Source organism: Hordeum vulgare, chromosome 5H (genome assembly GCF_904849725.1).
Source record: "Hordeum vulgare subsp. vulgare chromosome 5H, MorexV3_pseudomolecules_assembly, whole genome shotgun sequence".
NCBI classification, from domain to species: Eukaryota; Viridiplantae; Streptophyta; class Magnoliopsida; order Poales; family Poaceae; genus Hordeum; species Hordeum vulgare.
In genome coordinates this window covers 530,272,302-530,294,722 of record NC_058522.1, presented here as the reverse complement: position 1 = coordinate 530,294,722, position 22,421 = coordinate 530,272,302, and the positions used below count along the sequence as shown (strand labels likewise).

General features: G+C 45.5%; 1 long non-coding RNA gene across 4 annotated transcripts; it reads left to right on the top strand.

Moving 5' to 3' along the window:
• Positions 1-5,581: 5,581 nt before the first annotated feature.
• LOC123452323 lies at positions 5,582-18,119 on the top strand. 4 transcript variants are annotated; one of them, XR_006632582.1, is made up of 13 exons: positions 5,583-5,734; positions 6,051-6,855; positions 6,949-7,101; positions 7,286-7,434; positions 7,550-7,979; positions 10,302-10,376; positions 10,517-11,014; positions 11,098-11,614; positions 11,740-11,850; positions 11,986-12,260; positions 12,366-12,576; positions 12,918-13,099; positions 17,851-18,119. It is a non-coding gene; the product is annotated as an uncharacterized LOC123452323 (long non-coding RNA). The 4 variants fall into 4 exon arrangements; XR_006632580.1 differs by having other exon boundaries at positions 5,582-5,734; positions 6,949-7,434; XR_006632581.1 differs by having other exon boundaries at positions 5,582-5,734; positions 6,949-7,434; positions 12,909-13,099.
• The last annotated feature ends 4,302 nt before the right edge of the window (positions 18,120-22,421 follow it).

The following is a 22,421-nucleotide window of genomic DNA, read 5'->3' as shown; positions in this document are numbered from 1 at the left end:
TGTCATTAATCCTAGTTCTCAATGTATCCTCTCTGTGTAAGAAGTTTTCATATCTTTGCTTTCATCTGTCCTTGTTCCTTTTAGTGGTTGTTCGTCACCTCATATTTGTTGAGATGATTTTCATAAGCCCACTACTATCTCGTTCTTTTCGTTGTTGTTTTTCCAACAACTCCATTCAATTCTTCTTGCAAAGATGCTTGCCTAGTTCCTTGGAGTTAGTAGTTGTCATTCTATTCTTCCGTATGAGCTAGTTCCTATTCTATTGTTCCGGAGGCATTGTGATGTTGCTCTTTTGGGTATATTATGTTGTTCTATCAAGATCATGGTGTTCCCTTGCTCTATTTACTTGTTTGTTGTGAATATTGTCTAATTCTTTCTCCTTATCGAATTTTTTGTCCCATTTTCCTACCGAAGTGCTGCCGAAATTTTCCGTGAATTCTTGCTTCTTTCTCATATCATTCCTTATCGCTTTGCAATCTTCAAGGATCGTTGCTTTCACTCGTTTGTCAAAGAAGCGACTAAGTTTTTACCTCTTCTTCTCTCTCATCCTCTCCCCCTTTCATTCTTGGATCTCGGGGCGAGATCCTCTTGTAGTGTAGGAGAGTTGTGACAGCCCGATGTCGACGCTAGAGAAGATTCCCCTTTTAATTCGTTGTCGCAGTGTGTTTTATTTTGTTTGTTGCATTCATCATGTATCATGCATCATCTCCATCATCTCTGGTGTGATTGCTTCCCTTGTTGTGTTCATTTGTTTTTCCCTCTTCTCCTAGCCACTCCTTGATCCTTTCCTTTTCCCTTTGCTTTCATTTATTTGAGTTGCAGATTTAAGTGCTCAAATAAATGATTCGGTTGAGCCCATAAGTAATATCTATTGTATAGGGTCACCATCTAAGATCTCAGTCCTTTTGGGGTTGGTTTGGTTATGGTTTATAATTTAGGCAAGCTTGAAATATATTCAAACTCGTCCGAATTTATATTCTGTAAAAATCCCCAAACCAATTTTATTAAATCCTCCCTAATTTTCTGGCTCCGGGAAAATATATCTCTTGTTGGAATTCCAACTGCAACCATTGTTTTATTTCTTTGCAAGTTGTTGTAACAGAAATAAAAATTAAAGGTTAAGAGAGAGAGAAAAGAGAGAAGCCCAGCCCCTGCCTGAACCGGCCAGGCCCAGCCGGCCCCAACCCTAGCGACAGGGGAGGGAGGCCTCCTCGTTCCCTCTACTCCCGCAGCGCCGCCTCCTCTCCAATGTCCCGTGCGCGCCTCCTCCCCATCTCCCCCTCGTGCTCCCAGCCGCCGCGCGCTCCTCTCGACCGCCGCCGCCGGCCGCCTTGTCGTTCCCCTCGGACGCCGCCCCGCCCCGCGTCGCCCTTCATCTGTGGCCGCCGCCGCGTGCTGCTTGCCGCGCCAAGTCCCACCAGGCCCCGTGCCCCAGTGACTCGTCCCGTGCTCGCCGGCCAGGACCTAGCCGGCGTTGTCTTCTCGCCGGAGCTCTGCCCCACGATGCTTCCCCGCCGTGCTCGCCTCTCCCCCCGCGGAGCCCCTCGCAGGTCGCCTCGCCTCGAGCATGCCATGGCCTCGACCCCGAGGTCCTCTCCATGGCGCCCGAGCCGCCTGCAGGTCCCGTGCGCCCCCGCCGATGCTCGCCCCGCCGGCGGCTTGCCCTGCTGCTGCTCGCCTTGGTCCCGCGCGCCCCTGTGCTCGCCATGTCGACGTCCTGCTGGCCTGCCTGCGTGCCGAGTTGCTGTTGTTGTGCTGTGCCGAGCCTGCTGCTCTTGCAATTGCTGTTGAAGCTGTTGCAGTTGCTGCTGTTGTGGCCGCGAAGCATGCTGTTGCTGTTGCTTGCGTTGCGTGCTTGCTGCTGAAGTTGCTGCCCGGCTGCTAGTTGCTAGGCTGCTGTCGCTGCTAGTTGCCGTGCCTGCTAGCTGCTGCTGTTGCGTTGTGGTGCATGCTGTTGCTGTTGACTGATGGTTGTTGTGCTTGCTGTTAGCTGGCCGTAGCTGCAAGCCGTCGCTATTTGTTGCCTTGCTGATGTAGCGTGCCAGCTTGCCTTGTTGTTGCCTCGTGCCTTTGCTGCTAGAGTGTTGCTAGATGCTAGCTGCTGCTGCCAGCTAATGTAGCTTGCTGCCGCGTCGTTGTTGTGGTGCTGTCTGTCGTCGCCGCTTGCTGTTGCCGTGCCCGGCTGCCTGTGGGAACGTCGCCGCTTAGACCTTCCCCGCCTGCCGTGGTTCGTCGACAAGTTCGTCGGGAACCACGACATCCTCGACGTACCCCGAACATCGACGGAGACGTGATCGACTTCCGAGTGGAAGACCGTAACCGATGCAAAGACCGTGCACCGACGACAAGAGAACGACTACCGTCGACGAGACCGTGTACGACTACTTCCACGACGACCACTACTTCCACGACGTCCGCTCCGAACCGATCCCCTCTGATTCGCACGCGTCGAAGGTATAACGATGAGACGTGGCCGAGGAGAGTATTCATGTGATGTATGAGATGATTATGTTTGCGCCTTATGTTGCCGTTGCACGTGTTCCTCTCGTTGAGCCCCGACACATGGGAACCCGGTAACCGGGATCACCCCATCTTTATTTAACGTTCCCGCACACGCTTCATATACGTTGGCACGATATCTCGACGAGTATCGGGATAGGAACGTTGCCGTGGCATCGTTTCCGATTTGCCGCCATGGTTCCCTCTCGCTCGCGTGGCGACACCTGTTTCTTTCCCTTCTTGCCTGTGTTGTAACTTGCACGCATAAAGCATTCATGGCTTATGATCTTGTGTTGCTTGTCTCTCGTGCCTTAGCTCCGCTCTTGTTCCGCGAGTTAAACCCACTAGGATGACACGTAGGATCATCGCTTCACCCCTTGCCATGTTAACAACATTTAAAATTGCGTGTTAAATAATCGGGATTGAACTAAATAAATAAACGTGGAGTTTCGGCGATATGCAACCCGTTGCATATCGAGCTTCACTTAATGTGTAGAGTTTGCGTGAGGTGTTTTGGCATGCCATCCCTTGCATGTTGACCTGATCATGCATCATATTAGGGTATGCATAATGTTGTGCATCGTGTGGTGAATATCTGTGTTGATGTTTGTTTCCGGTTTGCTCCGTCTCGATAGAGTTCCGCAAGCGTGTCGGAATGTGAGGATCCGTTCGACTACGATGGGTTGCCGACTTCTCCGAGTTGTTCTTCTTCCAATCGGGATCTCAAGCAAGATGACCATTGCCCCATATATCATTACTATCATTGCCATGCTAGTTTTATCGCTTCTATCGATTATGTCTCGTTGCCTACCACATGTTAAATATCAGCCTCTCAACAATGCCATGAAAACCTTCAACCTGTTCAACCTAGCAAACCACTGATTGGCTATGTTACTGCTTGCTTAACCCTGTTGATAGCGTTGCTAGTTGCAGGTGCAGTTGCTTCCATGTGAAAGCATGGGTTCCTTGTTATATCACCATATTTAGATGCTATTTAATTTATTGCACCTATATACTTGGTAAAAGGTGGAAGGCTCGGCCTTTCTAGCCTGGTGTTTTGTTCCACCTTTGCCCCCTTAGTTTTTCGGCACCGGTGTTATGTTCCATAAACGAGCGCTCCTAACACGATCGGGGTTGTTACGGGGACCCCCTTGATAATTCGTTTTAGATTAAGACTGGTCTGGCAAGGCCCAACTTTGGTACTACATTTGCCTAATCACTAATAAACTGCATAGGGAGTAATTAACCCGAGGAAATTTAATCAACCCCCGGGCCAGTGCTCCTCATGAGTGTTGGTCCAAAGCAGAGCACTGTGCGGGGCCACCATGAGGAAACTTGAGGTTTGGCACTTGTACGCGTCGCTTATCCGTCGTGTCCTGAGAACGAGGTACGCGACTCCTATCGGGATCGTCAACATGTCGGGTGGCCTTGCTGGATTAGTTTTACCTTTGACGGAATATCTTGTGCATCGGGATTCCGGTGATGCTTTGGGTAATCTCAGAGTTGAGGTTTTCCATTAGGGAATCCGACGAGACCGCGAGCTTCGTGATTGAGGATTTCTATGCGGCTTGTGGTAATTTGTGTTGGACTAGTTGGAGCACCCCTGCAGGGTTAAATCTTTTCGAAAAGCCGTGCCCGCGGTTATGTGGCAACGTGGAAGCTTTGTTTAACACCGGTTCTAGATAACTTGAAGTTAACTTAATTAAAACTTGCCAACCGTGTGCGTAACCGTGACTGTCTCTTTCGTGAGTTCCTTCTCCGATCGAGGACACGGTGGGGTTATGTCTGACGTAGGTAGGTGTTCATGATCATCCATTTGATCATCAGTAGTTCACGTCCGTTTTGCATAGATCTTCCCCCTCTTATTTCTTGTACTCGTAAGTTTAGCCACCAAATATATGCTTAGCCACTGCTGCAAACCTCACCACTTAACCATGCCTCACCCATTAAGCTTTGCTAGTCTTGATACCTTTGGAAATGAGATTGCTGAGCCCCCCTGTGGCTCACAGATTACTACAACACCAGTTGCAGGTACAGGTAAAGGTTACTTGACGCGAGCGCGTTGATTGTTCATTTGGAGTTGCATCTTCTTCTTCTTCTTCATCGATCTAGGATGGGTTCCAGGCGGCAGCCTGGGATAGCAAGGATGGACGTCGTTCTTCTTTTCTCGTTTGTTTTCGTCCGTAGTCGGACCATGCTCTTACTCTTGATGATTATGTAATGTACTGATGTGACTCTGATGTAGCTTGTGGCGAGTGTAAGCCAATTCTTTATATATATCTCTTATTTTCAATACATGTACTTGTAACGATATCCATTCTTGCGACACGACGAGATGCGCTTCTATCCCTGATGAGGCCTTCGTGCCAAGTTGAGGATAGGGTCGCATCTTGAGCGTGACAGCAACCATGGGTTCGGGGGGCAGATGCCGGCGTACGAAGCTCTGCCGGCTCCGCAAGCGCCGCCGGCACCTCCAATGCAGCAGAACATCAGGGGAGGACCGAACTGGATGATGATATCTCTAATGGCGAACACAGTGGTCAACATCATCCTCACCATGGCTCTACTGGGGCACACATGAAAGCTCCAGGCAACACGAGCCACAGTCGCTTGAACACCATAACGAGCAGTAGCTGTAACGAGATCTGATGCGTAACTGCATCAGATAAAAGCTAGAGCAGTAGTGTTAGCAGTAGCTTTTACCAGCGTTTCCCATGGACAGGTGGCCCCACACGCCGCGACATGTATGGCTTTTTTCGTTGCCTTAAGTACGCAGTGTTTTGCAATTCCCGCTGCCGTATTTGAAGATTTAACAAAGCATCAGCACATGTGATGGTGAATGCCATTTATGCATTTTTCTAGATTTATATGTGTGGCTATCAAAACAGACTTCTTGATCGACCAGCTGTAAATTTCCTGTCTGTAGCCGTCATCTCTCATAGTACCAAACAGGGATACCGCAGGGGCGTTGCGATAATTAAATGCTATGAGAAGTCACGTCTCACTGTAAATTTTTGTGCCACCACTCAACTTTTTTTGACCCGGAAGCTGCAACCTGTTTTCCACCAACAGTGGGGTGCTAGCAGCAGCTGCATTTATCCCTCGGATCGTCTATCTTCACACACACACACCTTTCGTCCTCCTTCCTATCTCCTCCAAGCCATGGCGGCACAACTATAGCCCGTGCAGCGAGGCAAGCTTTTTCCTAGGGGAGAAGAAGCAGCAGGCAAACCAGGTAAAAAGAATCCCTATCATCGCCGTCGTTTGTTGCGCCGTCCGGCCAGGCGCGGATATATATCATAGGTTTTGTGGATGGGGGGAAATCTACTTCCATGCTCATTCGATGGATAGTCTCGTTTTCTAAACATCTAGTTACCTGTGCAGCCACGCGTTCCCCACGCCCACCTCGCCGCACGATTCCTCGCCGCACATTTCCAATCTAGCAAAATCACTTTTTTATATGCTCATGCGTTTTGGATAGTTTTGCACTTATCACATCTAATTAGCCGATCCATGCTGTTTAATCCTCTGCTTTTTTCACCCTCATGCAGCAAGCGCAAAAATGGACACTAATGCAGATCTCGAAGAGCTTGAGGCGCAAAACACAGAGTTAAACGAGTTCAACGCGGTGCAAGGTCCAATAGCAGTTACGTCTAGGATTTCAGTGCAGAAACTATGCAATGTGTTCTCTCAGTTCAATGATTTCAAGAAGCAGCTAATCAGAGACATCGGATTCGGAGGTGTACTTGCCATCAAGACTCTTCCCAAGTTGAATCTGAAGTTTAGTTCTTGTTTAATGGAGAAGGTAAACCCAGAGACAAGAGAAATTTTAATAGAAGATTATCGCGCGATCATGTTTTCCTCCCAAGACGTTAGCAACGTGTTTGGGATTCCTTGTGGTGCAAAGAAAATATCTTCGTACCCAACAGAGTTGTCAGAGGCTTGTGCAGAGTTCAAAAAATTCGCTGAAGACATGAGCGACAAGGGTGTACACAGCTTGAAGGCTGCTGAAGCCATACTGGTGAAGCACTTGGATGCAGAGTCAAGAACACTAGACATAGACATGTTCAAGATTGCTTCTGTCATTTTTGTAGTTGGGCACATGTTATGCCCATCATCAAAAAACGAATACACTACTGTCGATTACGGGGGAGCTCTGAGCACAACTGCAGAGATCAGCGAGCACAACTGGGCTGAACTTGTGGTCGAGCACCTACTTGCGGCTGTGCGGAAGCTAAAGTCTGATCTCCACACTCGGCACTCGACTATACACTTGCTTGGTTGCCATTTGTTTCTTCATGTATGGCACGCGTTGGCACATTTACTTCCTTTTTAATATTTTTTACACAAAGCAAGGTGATGCATTATTATTTTTGCCAGTGTTCTTTTCCATTTCTCCTTTTTATCTTCTGAAAAACACGTTCCAACGATGACTCATTTTTTTTGCAGGTTTTTGTCCTCGACAACCTTGACCTTGGATCGCTTACATGTCGTGACACATCGTTGCCGAGGATCAAAATTTTCGACTACGACACGATCCGCAAGATGATAGACTCACTGAACATCAGTCAGAGTGGCGAGCCAACGTTCATGCTTGCCAGGGTATGCTAGTGCCACCATTTTCCCAGTATCCCAGTTAAAAAACCCAAACCGAAAAATGTCCAACTTTCCAGTTTTCCAATTCATTTCATCGTCAATGCATCTGCTTATATGTAAATTTACAACTCAAGGCGCATCCGAAACACGACATCAATCCAGCAGCACGTGTGCTCACCTTTATTTACAGGCCCAAAGCAGAACAAAGTGTTCAAGACCCCAGATAACACTTCACGCCAGTATAATCCGAGCCCGATATGCAACCAAATGGTTCATGATACAACTAGGAAAGGTCCTTCAAATTTTGCCCTTCACCTTCGGGAACGGTACCCAGACATGGTACGTAACAACCCCCCGCAACGACAGAAGGCTGCCATATTCACAAGTTGATGTTTTTTTCAATCGCCTGTTTAATCCAAACACATGTCTTTCTCATTTTGTCAAATACATGTAGGTGGCAGACCCTATAGCCATTTTCTTAAGGGAGCACAACGCAAGGGTAGTGAGAAATATGTCCGAATTGCAGCAGAAGTACCATAAAGAAAGGGAAAATCTATTGAGAGGCTCTGGCGTACCGTGCGGCGGCGGTTCGTAAAGATTCGTGCAGAATCTTGCGGTTGCCAGCGCGCGACCGACCGCCCCGACCCGCCCACTTTTTTTACGCCCCCAGGCGGGGGACTGTTCAAATTCGGTTTTTTTTTTCATTATCCGCGCCCCATTCTACTCACAAGCCGTTGCTCCCGAGAGTCAGTCTGGCGAAAGCGGAGGCGGATCCGGCGATCCCCGCGCGACGAACTGCGGGTTCGGCCCGAGGAATAGGGGGATCCGGTGCGGCGTAGGGTGGATCTGCAACTGTCGCCGGCGCTGGAGGGCGAGGAACTCAGGTGAGTGCTTTTCTATCTGGTAGTTACTGCTCATTCTCGATAGGGATCCGTCGTCGGGGGTTGGTCGTCGATGGCGAAGCCGGCGTTGATTTCCTCCGTCTGGGCGACGGCCGAGTCGGAGGAGGCCGAGGAGCAGCCCTTTATTGGAGGTCCTCCTGGATGTGATGGCGGGGCTGGTGGGGACTCTGTTTTTGTGGTGATGGTGGGGATGGTGATGGCCGAGTTCGAGGAGGGGGGATGATGATGCGCCAGCGCTGAGGAGGAGGCGGGCGGCGTGGGGCGGGGAGGGGGCGCGGCCCTGGAGGCCGAGGAGGAGCGGGGTGGCGCGTCGGAGGCAGAGGCGGGGGGCTGACGGAGGAGGTGTTTGTTGGTGGGTCTGGTGAGGGACTCTGTTTTTGTGGTGATGGTGGGGAGGGTGATGGTCGAGTGCGAGGAGGGGGGGATGATGATGCGCCGGCGCTGAGGAGGAGGCGGGCGGCGTGGGGCGGTGGAGGGGGCGCGGCCCTGGTGGCCGAGGAGGAGCGGGGTGGCGCCGTCGGAGGCAGATGCGGGGGCTGGTGGAGGATTTCTTGTTGGTGGGGTGGTGTGGGAGTCTGTTTTTTTGTGGTGATGGTGGGGAGAGCTGATGGTCGAGTGCGAGGAGGGGGGGATGATGATGCACCGGTGTTGAGGAGGAGGCGGGCGGCGTTGGGCGGGGAGGGGTCGCGGCCCTGGTGGCCGAGGAGGAGCGGGGTGGCGCCGTCGGAGGCAGAGGGGGGGGCGTCGGAGGGGGTGATGGAGAGGACGTAGGGAGAGGACGGTGGTGCTTCTGTAGAGATGCGGCGACAATGGCAGGGGGTGTGCAGGTGGAGTGTGAGATGGGGGCGCCCTTCTGTTGCTTGATTTTGCGGATGGGCCGTACCATGGGGAGGCGATCACGAGGGAGAGGTTGTCCTCCTGGACTGCCTGACTGTGAGACCGATTGGTCGAACAGAGATGAAAGTATGGCCATAGGGACGGTCATACTGACTGCAGACGAAAGTATCTGCTACCGACTGCAGGTTGTCGGTGGCGGCCAGCTCGAGCAGGTGGGGAGGAGGGGTTTTGGTGGGGATGGTCGTGGGCGGAGGGTGACATGGCGGCGGCGACGAGGTTGCGTAGGCTCGGGGCACATGCTTTCGTCTACAGACGTTAGTTAGTTAGCTAGTTAGTTAATTACAGGTGTTGTCCACAAGACGTTAGTACATCTTCAGTTAATGTCAGCATACATACATCGATGATGGATCACTTCACCTGATAGGTACTAGTAGTAAGCAAGCAAGCAAGTAAAGGAGAGGAGTGACAAGTGTGCCAACACTGTGCAGTAACCTCCCTCTCAAATCATCTCATCCGTGGATAGGATACGGTACTGACTGTCTGGTCAGTTTCAGTTAGAATCGAGCACATGAACTGTTTTTGTGTTTTCGGCTGTTGCTTCAGTGCTGCTCGACCATCCCTCCTCGTTAAAGCACCAAGCAAGGTCCCCTTTTTTTCCGAATAATGGCATCCTGCACGATCCCACTGCAATGATCTGCCAGCCTCCCTGAAATCATGCATGCGGCTTACTTACTTAAGAATAGCCTTTTTTATGTGACAACTGAATATAAATAATTTGCCAAGTAAGCATGTTAAAATTGGCGATCATTTTTTTTTTGCAAATATGACAAACTAATCCTCTACACGGCAACTAGATATAAATAATGGACGCTACTACAGAGAGGCGCCGCACCCGCGCCTTCCTGAGCGGCGGCCGCTATCGAGCTTTTTTTGTGAGGATCGTGCTCCCCTGCTTGCAACAGAAGCCTGTGTTGAAACCGAAAAGCAGTTCATGCATTCAAAAAGGAACGACAAGGAGCAGAAAAGTTAAAAAATATAGCATGGTAGACACAGCAGTAGGCACTGGGTACTGTGGTAGGCACTATTCACCCCATAGTTCAAGCCCAACTGCACGCATCAGTTATTTTTTTGTCGGTTTAAAGTGTTTTAGTTGCCAAATTATAATAATTAGTTCCAGTATTTAGGCCATTTAATTGCCATACTAGACATGTTTTAGTCACCACATTTTTTTCTGTCACTTGTTTAGTCATCACATTACAGTTACTTAGTTGTCAGATTACAGTTACAGTTACTTAGTTGTCACATTTATATTGTCATATTAATCATGCTTAATCACCAGATTATTCTATACATACTTACTTATGTTAGTTCTAAGCTAGCGATTCCACTACACAGTTACAACCTATGTGTTTTCAAGTTTTCATATAGGTTTTGCCTTAATATTATCATTTTTTTTAAATGAAACAGGGATTTCTGAAAATGCCAAGGAGAAAGAGGAACTGGACGGAACACACTGTAGGTGGTAGGGGAGCAGTCAATAAGGTTTCTGGTTTCACATTTTTATTACTCGCCTTTTATTTTTCTTACATCAGCACATTGTTTTGTAGCAGTTGCCACTTTTTCCTATAGTATTTGCCAAAACAATAGTTCATAGTTACCATTTTTTATTTTGTTTTTCTCAGGGCCACATTGACGGTACTGAGCGAAATAGGGCATCACCACAGGCTATTTGCAAGCTATACAAGCACATAAATGAAGATCAACGTGCTGCTATCAGAGACATGGGTACTGGAGCGTTCCTTGACATCAAGTGTGGTTACTTGCACAACACCCTTGTGACATGGTTCACTAGACAGTACCACTCAGGGAGGAAAGGTTTTGTTGTGCCTAGACGTGGGTTCATCCCACTAACCGAGGAATCTGTTCATAAGATTTTGGGCATTCCTCGTGGAGATATCGAAATCAAGTATGAAGCTGACTACGACAATGAAGATGAAATTGCAAGCTCTTTGTTCCCAGGCGATGGCAGCAGGCCAAAGATCACGACAGTTGCTACTGCAATCATCAACAACAACAATGGTGATGCTAGTTTTAAGAAGTTATGGCTTATTTATATCGTCTCAACCATGTTGGCTCCTACAACGGATACAAGGATCAGCAACAAGTGCTACCCCATGCTGGTAAAAGTCTACTTTATGAGAGTTTTTTCTATTTTTTTGCTGATTTTTTTTGCTAACTCTTTTTTGTTTTGTTTTTTCAAAAGGGAACACATTGAGCAGTCAAACAGGCTCAACTTGTGCAATTTTGTTGTGGCCCAGCTACATGAGCACCTCTCAAAGGGCAAGTTCACAAAAGGATGCCTTCTTTACTGCATGGTGAGTGACAATCCAAAATCAAAAGTACAAACCCAGCGAATAATTTTGTTGTGGCCCAGCTACATTTTGTCTTTCTTTTGTATCTGTTTCTGTACCCAAAAACCAGGCAACTATGGTTTTTTTTAAAATTGGCAGTTAGTGTGTATATATCTGACAACCAGCTTATATATATTTGACAACTATGTTTATTTGAATCTGGCAATCAGCTTTTAACTGATTTGTGTCTTTTTGTATTATTTGTTGCATCCACACCTACGGTATCTTGATGCTTTGGATTGCGATGACATGGAGCTTGAGTTACCCGACACCCCGTACACAATTAATGCATGGTCCAAGACACATGTCGATGTTGTCGCTGAGATGGACATGCTCGAGCATGATCCACCCAGTTTTGACAACTTTCAGGTTCTTTTTTTGCCTCCTTTCACATTTATGACAATAGCTTCATTTTTTAGAATAGTACTTCCATAGGATAAATGTCTCGTGGAAAATCAACTGTTTTTTCCGTTTTATGATGCACACATATGCAGTTGAAGGGAGAATTTAGAGAGGAGAGTCACAGCAGATTTGATCTGTTTGGGGGACCTGGGGGCTTCGAAACCTGGATGAAGCAAAATATACATCCTAGTTGCTCTCAAAGTGTAAGAATTTTTTTTGTGTATATGGATATTTTTTTCTCTGCGGCAAGGGCTTTTTTGAGTTCATATGTATGTGTATTTTTTTGTGTATTTTTTGCTCTTAAAATAATGCTTTTTCTGTATTTTTTCTCCTCACAGGATAAGCTTAAAGCTACCACAGTTATCAACAAGTTTGCATCAGGGGTTGGCACATTGTTTAATCAGTTTGCATCAGGGGTTGACACACTCCTTACAGAGCTCGTGCAGGGACTGACGGCACCCGCAACCAGAAATACAACTACAAGTAGAATAAAAAGGGGCACCGAGGAAAGAGAAAGTGATGATACATCGTCCGAAGATTCAGCATAATCTGATAATGACACAAATGAGGACAACGTGGATATTGAACGTGACAAAAAGAAGAGGGTGGCAAGGTAAAGTAACCCGACAACTAGCCATACAAATTGATCAAGTTGTAATTAGTGTGCAACTTGTCATTTTCACACTTACCATTTTTTCCCCGCAAAACACTAATGCAGAAAGGAGGACATCACCAGAGGCAATGTCGAATCACCATTGACAAAAAATGCGAGATTCACTTCGCAGCAAAGGAAACATTGGTCTCATCTACCACACAAACGCTGTAATGAGAAGAATCAAGGAAGCATGGAAGTTATACTACGATAAGTCGAGGGTTCAGGTTGAAAACTACGAACTCGAGATCATTGACACCCCAAAACAGGCTGTAAGGTGAGTAAAATGTTTTTTTATCTTTTTTTATTTTTTATAATTTGAAAAGTAAGGTTTTGGTTAAATCTGGTAACTGAACAATCGCAGTATGACAAACTTTTTTGGCAACTAAGTAGTTTGTTAAGTGTAAAATGTTTAATGTAAAATCTGACAACTAAGAATAGTAATCAGTTAACTATTATTTTAACACGACAAACTAATCAATTTAAAACTTGGTATATCATGAGCGTAAATCTTTGAGCCCTTCGTTTTCTGCAACTACAAACTGCAAATATCATTTTCATTCATAAGTTTGGAAAAAGCTATCTCACACTGGTTTTTTTAACTACAAGCACAAATAGGAGTGTGCACTGTGGCTTCTACATGCTGGAATATCTTGATAAGTGGGATGGTGTAAATGTGCCTCGAATTCGGAAAGAGGACATCCAAAAAATAAAGAAGATAACAGCCAACAAATGGCTCAACGCTCCTTTCAACGAAAACTAAAAGTGGAAACAGCAGCTTGACAGCAACTGTCCGGGAGGTAAGTAAAACACAATGTATGAACTAGTACCTTTTTTAATTTTAGAGGTAAGTAACTCATCTAAATTCCTTTGCATGAGTTGACTAGTAATCATCTGTTTTTTGTTAAAACTGTCATGCACCAGAGTAGACAACACTTGCCACATTGTTCCATTCACTTTTGTCATATTATTATGCACTTACTTGCCTGAAAAAACTAATTTAATTGCATATTTTTTTGATGTTATCGCATAAATCTTTTGTCGGTGCTTTACAAATACTTGTCATGGAAATTTAATATGTTTGTCATTTTAATTGTAACCTAATTATCGTGTTTTGTCTCGTAAAGCATTGTCATGTGATGCACGAGTGCTTACACTCAGCTACCAAGTAGTACTTGCTTGCCAGCTGAAAAATATTTATCAGATTACATGGCTCGTGTACGCCATGCTACAACCATCCAGAATAGGTTCGATCCCCTCGCAGAACATATTGCATTCAGAATTACATATATAAACAACATCCAGAATATTTATATATATAAATAGAATGAAAATTACACAATGCATCAAGAAAAACACGTCTTCTTCAGTTTGGAGGGGGGGCGGGGTTTTCCCTCGTCAAGCATGTCCTCGCATCATGCGTGACTGATCCACACAGCCGACAAGTCCTCTTCTCTCTCTTCCCAATGTTCAATGGGTGCTGGAACGACTTCTTCCTCTTGCGGCCTTTTGTGTTTGACTTCTCTGGGTCACGAATGATAGGCTCAAGAGCAACTACATGCGAAGAATGGTGCTGGTTGTTCGAGCCACCAACTGGGGTAGAAATAACAGTTGTAGCAGGAGCCATTGGCCAAGCGGATGCACTCTCACTCATAACACTCATGGATGCATTTTGGCATTGATTTTGGGTTTTGAACGCAACTGCACGAGAAGAATGGCCTTTGTTGTTGGAGCGAGGAGCAGCTTGGGCAGTATAGACTCCTGGAGTAGCAGATCTTGACATAGGTTGCGTAGCTGGTGCACATGCTGCAGCCGGCAAAGCGCTTCGGGCAGAATATGCACCTAGAGCAGCAGATCTCGACACAGGTTGCGTAGTTGCAGGTGTTGCTGTAGCACCGTAGCCTAGAATGTTTGGCTCGGCAGGAGCTACATAGGTTGAATGCCCTTGTCTTGTGGAGGCACCAAGTTGGGCAGAGTATACACCCGGAGCAGCAGGATTTGGCATAACTGGTGCACTCATAGCAGCCAGCAAAGCACTTTGGCCCTCAATTTGGGGGTCGAACGCAGCTGCATTAGAAGAACGGCCTTGGTTGTTGGAGGAAGCAGCAGCTGGGGAAGTATAGACTGATGGAGTAGCAGTGTTTGACATAGTGTGTGTACTCGCAGCTGTAGCACCGTGCCCCATAATGCTTGGCTCGAAAGGCACTCCACAGGAAGAACGGCCTTGGTTGTTGAAGCCATGAATTGGGGCAGAATGAGCAGGTTGAGCAGCATACTTTGACATAGATGGTGCACTCGCAGCAGTTGCTGAAGAAACTGCAGCAAAATCAGCCCTTGATCCTCTTTTTTTCTGTTCTTTCGCAAGCGCAACAAGTTCCCTCTTCATCTCCTTCAAGTGTGTACCTATTATCTTCGACCATCAGCTATTCGGCACCCAACTTTAGCAAGCGAGGCAAACTCATTCTTCATGAGGGTTGTTTTCATCAGAATCACCGATTCCTCAGGCATCTCATGCACCTTGCCAGGGACTTGTGATGACATATCAACGAGCATTTCATCCGCAAGCCATGTCCATCTTTTGAGTATGTATGCCGCTGGCAACGTGGTAACACCAAGCTGGACCATGATCTGCAAAAATGTACAAGGTAGTAAATACATAAGTCATTTTTGGAGAATCTAGCAAATCCCACAAAACAGCCTACAAAATCTGACAAGTAGGAAAACAAGTGGGGGAACATGACAATTATGGAAAACAAAACGCAGCAAGCAGGATGTGTTTTTACCCTTAGTATATGGCAACAGACGATCCCATCACGCTCATACTTGCAGCATTCACACATATAAAACCCTTCTTCAACATTTGCATGAACCTTAAAGGACTTGTTGCCATATCCCGGGACAAACTTAGTAATGCAGTCAACCATGTATTCTTGGGCACCCATTTGCTTACAGCTGTAAGACAACAGCGATTGCATCTCCCCCTGGAACCTAAGAAATATATTGCGTGTATAGATACTTGACATTTGGAGCTCAATTGGGTTGTAACTCCACTTCCTAGCTGTTGTGATTGTTGTGTCTGCATCCTGCTTGCTCTCAGCACACATTATCTTCTCTTGTATGGTAGCATATTGGCGAATAAAGTCCATTATTGAGTTTTGTGGGTTGACATACTTTTTGAGCACAGCATTGAAGCCTTCACTCCTTTGTGTGGTTTGGAGAAAGGGGTAGAACTTGTGCATAAAGTAGGCAGGCACCCAACACCTTCGTTTCTCATACAAATAAACAAAGTCTGGGTGTTCTGCAACCCCATGTTGTCGAACCATTGCAATCCACCTTGCTTCAAACTCCTCAGGAGTGTAGCTGTCTTTGACACAATCATTGAACTCAGCTTGCAACTCTGGTTTTTTCACTAGGAACGCACCAAGCTTCTTAGTTGCATTTTGCATTATGTGCCAACGACAGTTTCGGTGCGTTGTATTGGGAAAAACATCCTGAATAGCAGACCTCATGGCAAAATCTTGATCAGTTATGATATTGGTTGGAGCCAAACCACCCATTGCCTCTAGGAATGTCTCAAATAGCCAAACGAAGCTTGTCGATAGCTCGTTCCTAACAAAACCACACCCAAATTGAATTGACTGTCCATGGTTGTTTATACCAATAAACGGGGCACAAGGCATCTTGTATATATTGGTCAAGTATGTTGTGTCAAAAGAGACACAATCACTGAAAAACTTGTAAGCCCTTCTCGCTGAACCATCAATCCAGTAAATGCATTGGACCTTATCTTCATCATCAAGCTTGTACTTGTAAAAAAAGTCTTTATCAAGCCGTTGACTGCTTTTGAAGTACTCAATCGTGTCCTGTATATCAGTGCATTTGTGCTCAGCCCGAAACTTTGCCAGCAAATTTGCCAAGTCTTTGTCAGTGTAACCAATGGCTTCACGTTGGCCATGCAACTCTGTCAACAACTGCATCTGTCTAGAAGGTTCTAGATTGCACGAATGAAGCAACTTCACAAACTGTTGTTCTTCTTCAGGGATATGTCTATGTGATCGCAGGTATCCTGTCAGCGACCATTTCTTTATGAGAGGGTGGTTATGGTTGTCATTTATTTCTGTTACAACCCAGGCATTATCTCTCCGCTTCACAAACATACGGGTTGGGCAGTTTGTTCTTTCAGTTGTATTCCTCCTCCTCTCAGGGGCAATAGGTTGCGGGTTTTGGGTGTCTACTTTCCTCTTGATCTTCAACCCAGCTCTATGGCAGACAAGTGATGCTCTTATCAGTTCACCAGTAGCCTGTGACCTTTTTCGGAAACAATACCTTACTCCAAAACCTTTCTGCCTCGCATACATTTTGTAGTGTTTCTCAGCATCCTCAAGAGTGTCAAATCTCATCATGGCTGTGGGTTGCTGTGGCGTGGACATCACCTCCGGCATTCCTTCATCCTCATTTGCATTGTCATCGTTTGGGGTGTGATTAGACGATGCATCTAGCGTTTGGTCGGTGTTTGCCGGCAACACAGTGCGTGATGTACCGACAGTCTCATGATCTGCATAACATACAAAACCAATTTTAGTTTCATTTTTTTTAGGAAATCACAGTTTTGTGCATATATTTTTTCTCGAAAACTGGTAATCAGTAACCAGACAACTAGTTTTAGTAACCTGACAACTAAGTAATACTTAATCTGAAAACTAAGCTTTTTTTTAAACGGTAACCAAGTACTTAGAACATGGCAAGTAAGCACGGTTAATCTTGGTGAGCAGGCACGGTTAATATGACAACTAGCGCGTAACCCACGCAAGTAAGGAGTTGTAATCTGGTAACAATTTTTTCCCCCTGTAATATGATGAGTAGTTACTTGTAATTTGGCAAGTAGACAATTTATAAAGGGACAAGAGGTCAACTTATACATGTAGCTAGAGCTAGGCCATGGTGTGAATTTTTTTTGGGCTAGGCTATGTGTGAATTTTTGGCAATCAGGTAACCTGACAACTACCTTTAGCAAACCTGACAATTAAGCAATACTAAATCTGGAAACTACGCTGCCTAAAATGATAACTAAGTACTTAGAAATCTGGTGAGTAAGCATAGTTAATCTGATGAGTAGGCACAGTTAATATAGCAACTAGCGCGTAACCCAGCAACTAATTACAATTGGACAACCAAGTAATAACAGCATGCATTTGCATCAGGTAAGTAAGCAGTTTTATACAGGACAAGAGGTCAAGTCATCCATGTAGCTAGAGCTAGGCCATGTGTGTATATTGGCCAGGCTACTATTATGGTGGGAATTATGGTAGGAATTATGTAGGAATTATAGCAGCAAAAACACTACAAAAACACAACTAATTTGGAAACTACAGGGAGGGAGGGGACAAACCTGTGTCATGAGCAGCCACAAAGTGAGAATCCATCTATATATGAGTGATGCCCCCTTGTTTGTTTTCTTTTTTGTGAAGATCTTGCTCTTCCTGCATGTTTTGTGTCACATGGAGACATTTTTATCAGTGTGTTTTTTCTGACTTTTTTGTTTCTGTAATAGGGGATTTGAGATCAGAAGCTGAAGATCCAGAGGGAGAAAGAGAGGTGGATATCTGAAAACAAGAGAGGTGGCCAAGAAAAAGAGAGAGGGGTTGCCTTTTTGAGTTGGAGAAAACAAGAGATCTGAGGGTGCTGTTTTTTTAGTCCTTTTCTGTAAGCAGATTCATATTTGTGGGAAACTCCAGAATTTAGATGGAGTAGTTGCATACCTGTATTTTTTTTACTGCCTTGGATCACTTGGACAACTCCAGAAATTGTCTCTTTTCTTGATGCTTTTCTGTTGGTATTTGTTTCTTGCTGGTATGTTCATGCCAGTGGGCTTTTGTGGAGGGAGGAAGAAGACAGGGAGGGAGGAAAGAGATCACGGTGGGGTGTGGGGGGTAGGGGATATGAGATGGGGTTGGGATTGGTGGTGGGAGAGGTAGATATTTATGGTGCTGGTGGGGGCTTCAGACAGAAAAAGAGGAAAAGGGTGGGGCTGCGGGCACCTGCCCGTGCGGTCTGTTTGGATGCCAGGCTGGCAACCTGGCCGCCGCACGGGAAGGCCTGTGTGCGGCGTCGCTCGGTAGTGGCCTCCTAAAGAAATCACTGCGTTCGCTGACAAAATAATGTTAAAACTAGCACAAAGGAATAATTGCTATACAAACACTACATTTGATACGGGCCACCTTACAATCAACAAGGAGGCGAGAGCAGGCAGTAAGTGTCAACATTGTGAATCTATCTCATTTCCCTACTCAGATAATGGACAGTCTGTGACCAACAAAAACCACATATTTTTCTCTCTACAGACTCTTCGTATGCACAGCCTATAGCGCTGCACAGCAGGAATCCTTCGCTGGCTTGCAAAGCATCATCCGGCGGTGAAGGTACATCATCTTAGCATTCAACGCTACTAAAAAAGAGCGAAATAAACCTTTTTGATGTGATGGCGAACTTTTATGCTGCTGCACAGCAGAGAATTCAACAAAAAATGCCGCCATTTTTCATTTATTATTATTTTTGCATCCAAATTGTCATAGGATGTTCTGCAACCCGGTCCACCAGCCGCAGCTCCGTATCCGGTAAGCGCCCATCAGCACATGAAACCACTACATCCGCATCATCTGGCACACACAATTCAGGTATGATGTGCACACGCCGCTGAAGGATCGGTAATGGCAATTATTTTTCTCCTATTGTCTTTATTTTCAATTAGTAGACATAACATAACTTTTTGCCACACCCCTCGCTCTATTTTTCGGAACCACAAGTCCCGTGGGCTGGCAGTGGAAGAAGGTACGCATCCATCAGCCACAGTTCGACGATGACACCGAGATTAGTTTAGGCAGCGACAAAAGGCCATCAGAAACAATGTCAACGCCAAAGAGCCAGAGGAAGGAAAGTTCCACCGAGATCGCTACCAGCACCCAGTTTGCAATTGATGTCATTGAGGAGCTAACGTTGTTTTATGCGGACAAGCCACCGGCTGGCTGCGAGGGGACAACAACTTTTGGGCAGTGCCTCACCGAACACGTTGAAAAAATAACGATTGGTGCATCAAACATGGCACGCGACCCTTGGGCCAGTGGGTCTATCCCATATCCTCCGTCGCAAACAGCTGCATCAGCTATAAAAGATTGGTTCTCTCGGGCACCGACATCAACACTAGCAAGGTTACTCGTTTTTGACCTTCTAGAATCTTGCAATCACAACATTTTTTGACAGATTTTCGAAAAACGTCACAGCAAAATCATTTTTTCTGGAGCGAAAAAACAAAAACCATTTCTTTTTTTACCAAAATCTGATTTATTGTTCTCCATCATCTAGGAAATGGGTCATTCATGTTTTTCCTCGACTAATACATCTGGACGGATCACAAGTGTACGAACAAATCAGCGGGACGAAGCCACTGAGCCACGAGATGTGCGCAGTCATCATGAGACGCTATGGGCAAATCGATTCTATTTCCAACCGTGATGCAGTCGGCACTAGGTGGAGAAAATTCATGGAGCCAGACATTGCTGTGAGCACCCAAAATACCAGCAAAAATAACTAGTTGCATCTTTTGTCATACATCCCTAACCATCCATTTTTTTTTACTTTTTTCCTGCCGCGCGGCATCTCGAAACTTCAGTGCACAACATCACAATTTTTCTATATCTTTTTTGTTTTTTGCCAGCCATGTTTTCTTGATACACATGTAAACAGCTGAGTCACTCTAACCTCGTATGACAACTTGAAAAAAACAGATGTTCGCAGCCGTAGACATTGATCCATCAGGCATCAAGTCTATCCACAGCCAATTCAAGCAAGACTCACTCTCATTCAAGGTCGCATCATGCCGAATGGTTGGTCACACTTTATGTTGATATTATTAGCTGACTAATTTATAAGATCCATTTGTTTTTCATGACCCATTTTTTACATTGTTATTCAGTATTTCGTTCCTTCGGTCCGCCCGAACGGCTGGTGTGTGTATGCTTTTGACATGCAACAGAAGAACATCACTGTCCTAGACCCGTTAGCTGGATCATCTGGTTTCAGCAACAAGGACATCAAGGTACACGAGCTTGTCAGCGCCAAAATACTCGATTCCCTGCTGAATTGTGCAAAGGAGTTCTACTCCGATTGGCCCCACACGACAGGACGGTGGTCTAGGAGCTTCCCAATGATCACGGAAGATAATTTCACCAGGTGAACAACACTTCATGCCACCTTTTATCTCGCGCCAATACGCACAAAAATATCCTGTGGCTATATATCAAAAACACATCGTTTTTCCACAACCATTTTGCTTGTGTGCTATTTTTTGTACATGCACACAGCCACGACTCTGGGATATGTTCAACCTACCTTGCTAAAAATTTTGATGGAGAGAGGCTAGTGAAACCAATGAACAAGGTACGAAAGCATAGGCGAAAAACGAAGCGGTCTATTTTTTTCTTGTTGTTTCTTGTTCGACTGCCTATCTTTTTTTGCGCACTCAATATATATAATCAAATATGAACTCACCTTTTCCACAACACAACAGGAAAATCAATTTTACACTATCATGCATCTACAAGCCACCTGTGATTTTTCTTTATCCACCGAACGAACCGCTACATCTAAACCCATTTTCAATGTGCGAGAACTAAATAATTATGGTGACGACACATTTTCTATTTTTTCAACCAACGCCACAATGTATCCCTTTGCCTATATTCCATTTTTCAACAAGCTCATTTTCACAAATCCAGAAAAGCTTGCATGTTGCATACAGCATACGCCAAAAACTGTCTGTTGCCCCCTCGCTGCACAAATTTTGTTCTTCTTTTTGTTTTGTTTTCTGACACAAAAGAACGTACATGTTCCTGTCGTCTTCTACAAAGACACCCGTTTCATCCACCATAAACACGTTTCTGCATTTTCCAAATGGAATCTACACCTTATTTCATATTTCTTTTTGAAAACCTACTATACAATGTTCGATCCATTTTTTTGGGTTTAACAAAAATACACACCTAGATTCTTTTTTATGTTCAAGAAAACATTTGTCATGTAACTTCAAGGCGCGAAATGTACCCCCCCCCCCCCCCCCCCGCTCCAATGAATCTCAACCTCCACACACCATGTTTTTTTGTCCATGCATGCGCGCTCTATGACACGAACTACTGAAACGAACCAAACCCTTGACACACCCTCCTACAACACACCATCGATCATGTTTCCAATGCTCCTCACATTTGTGTCGCCCCACTTACTAGTACATACAGAAGGTAAGTATTCTGCGAAGGTTCATATTGATAAACCTCGTTGTTGCAAGGCAACGACATTTTTGACAAAAGCTTAACTATACGATGAAACCGTAACAATGCAACTAACAAAGGTTTTTTTTTACAAAAGCTTAAATATACGGTGAAACCGGAACAATCCAGCAAACAAAGATTTTTATTTTTCAAGCGGATGCGGCGTTGCGTAGTTGGGAACACATCCACATTTGGAAATATCAATACAAATAAAATCAAAACCCAACAAAAAAGATCCAAACAACTTCAGAGAATCGACATATATATTACCAGCCGTGGAATCGACATAAGCTTTTCCACACAAAGCAGGTGTTCTCACACCACAAAATAATAATGGAGTTTTTTGTTGCAATAAAGCAACCTACCTTGTTGCACAGGTGCATCAAGCACCAACACACACTCTTAATGTTTTTTCATACACTAACGAATAATAGAGGCATGGTCATAAAGGGTGGGGCGGGGGTGGGCAGGGGGGATGGGGTGTGTGTGGGGCGCTAAAGGCGCTAGTTGCAACTAACCGAAATTCGCCACTGGGGATGACGCACCACCGACTCCGTGAAAGCGCAAACGGGGAGGCTGATATGCAACATGCGTCTATCAAACTACTACTTATCACCATTGGACTTTCTTCAACAAATCATGCTTGCTGCGCCCGTCTCAGCAAGCACCGTAACTCCAGTTGTATTTTCTTTAGTCATCTCTCTCCATGAATCCCGATTTTTCCCCGGTATTTCCCCTCATGGAAATGATCTCATAGAACAACTTCTTACGGAGGACGACCAGACCATCCTAAGATGCATCA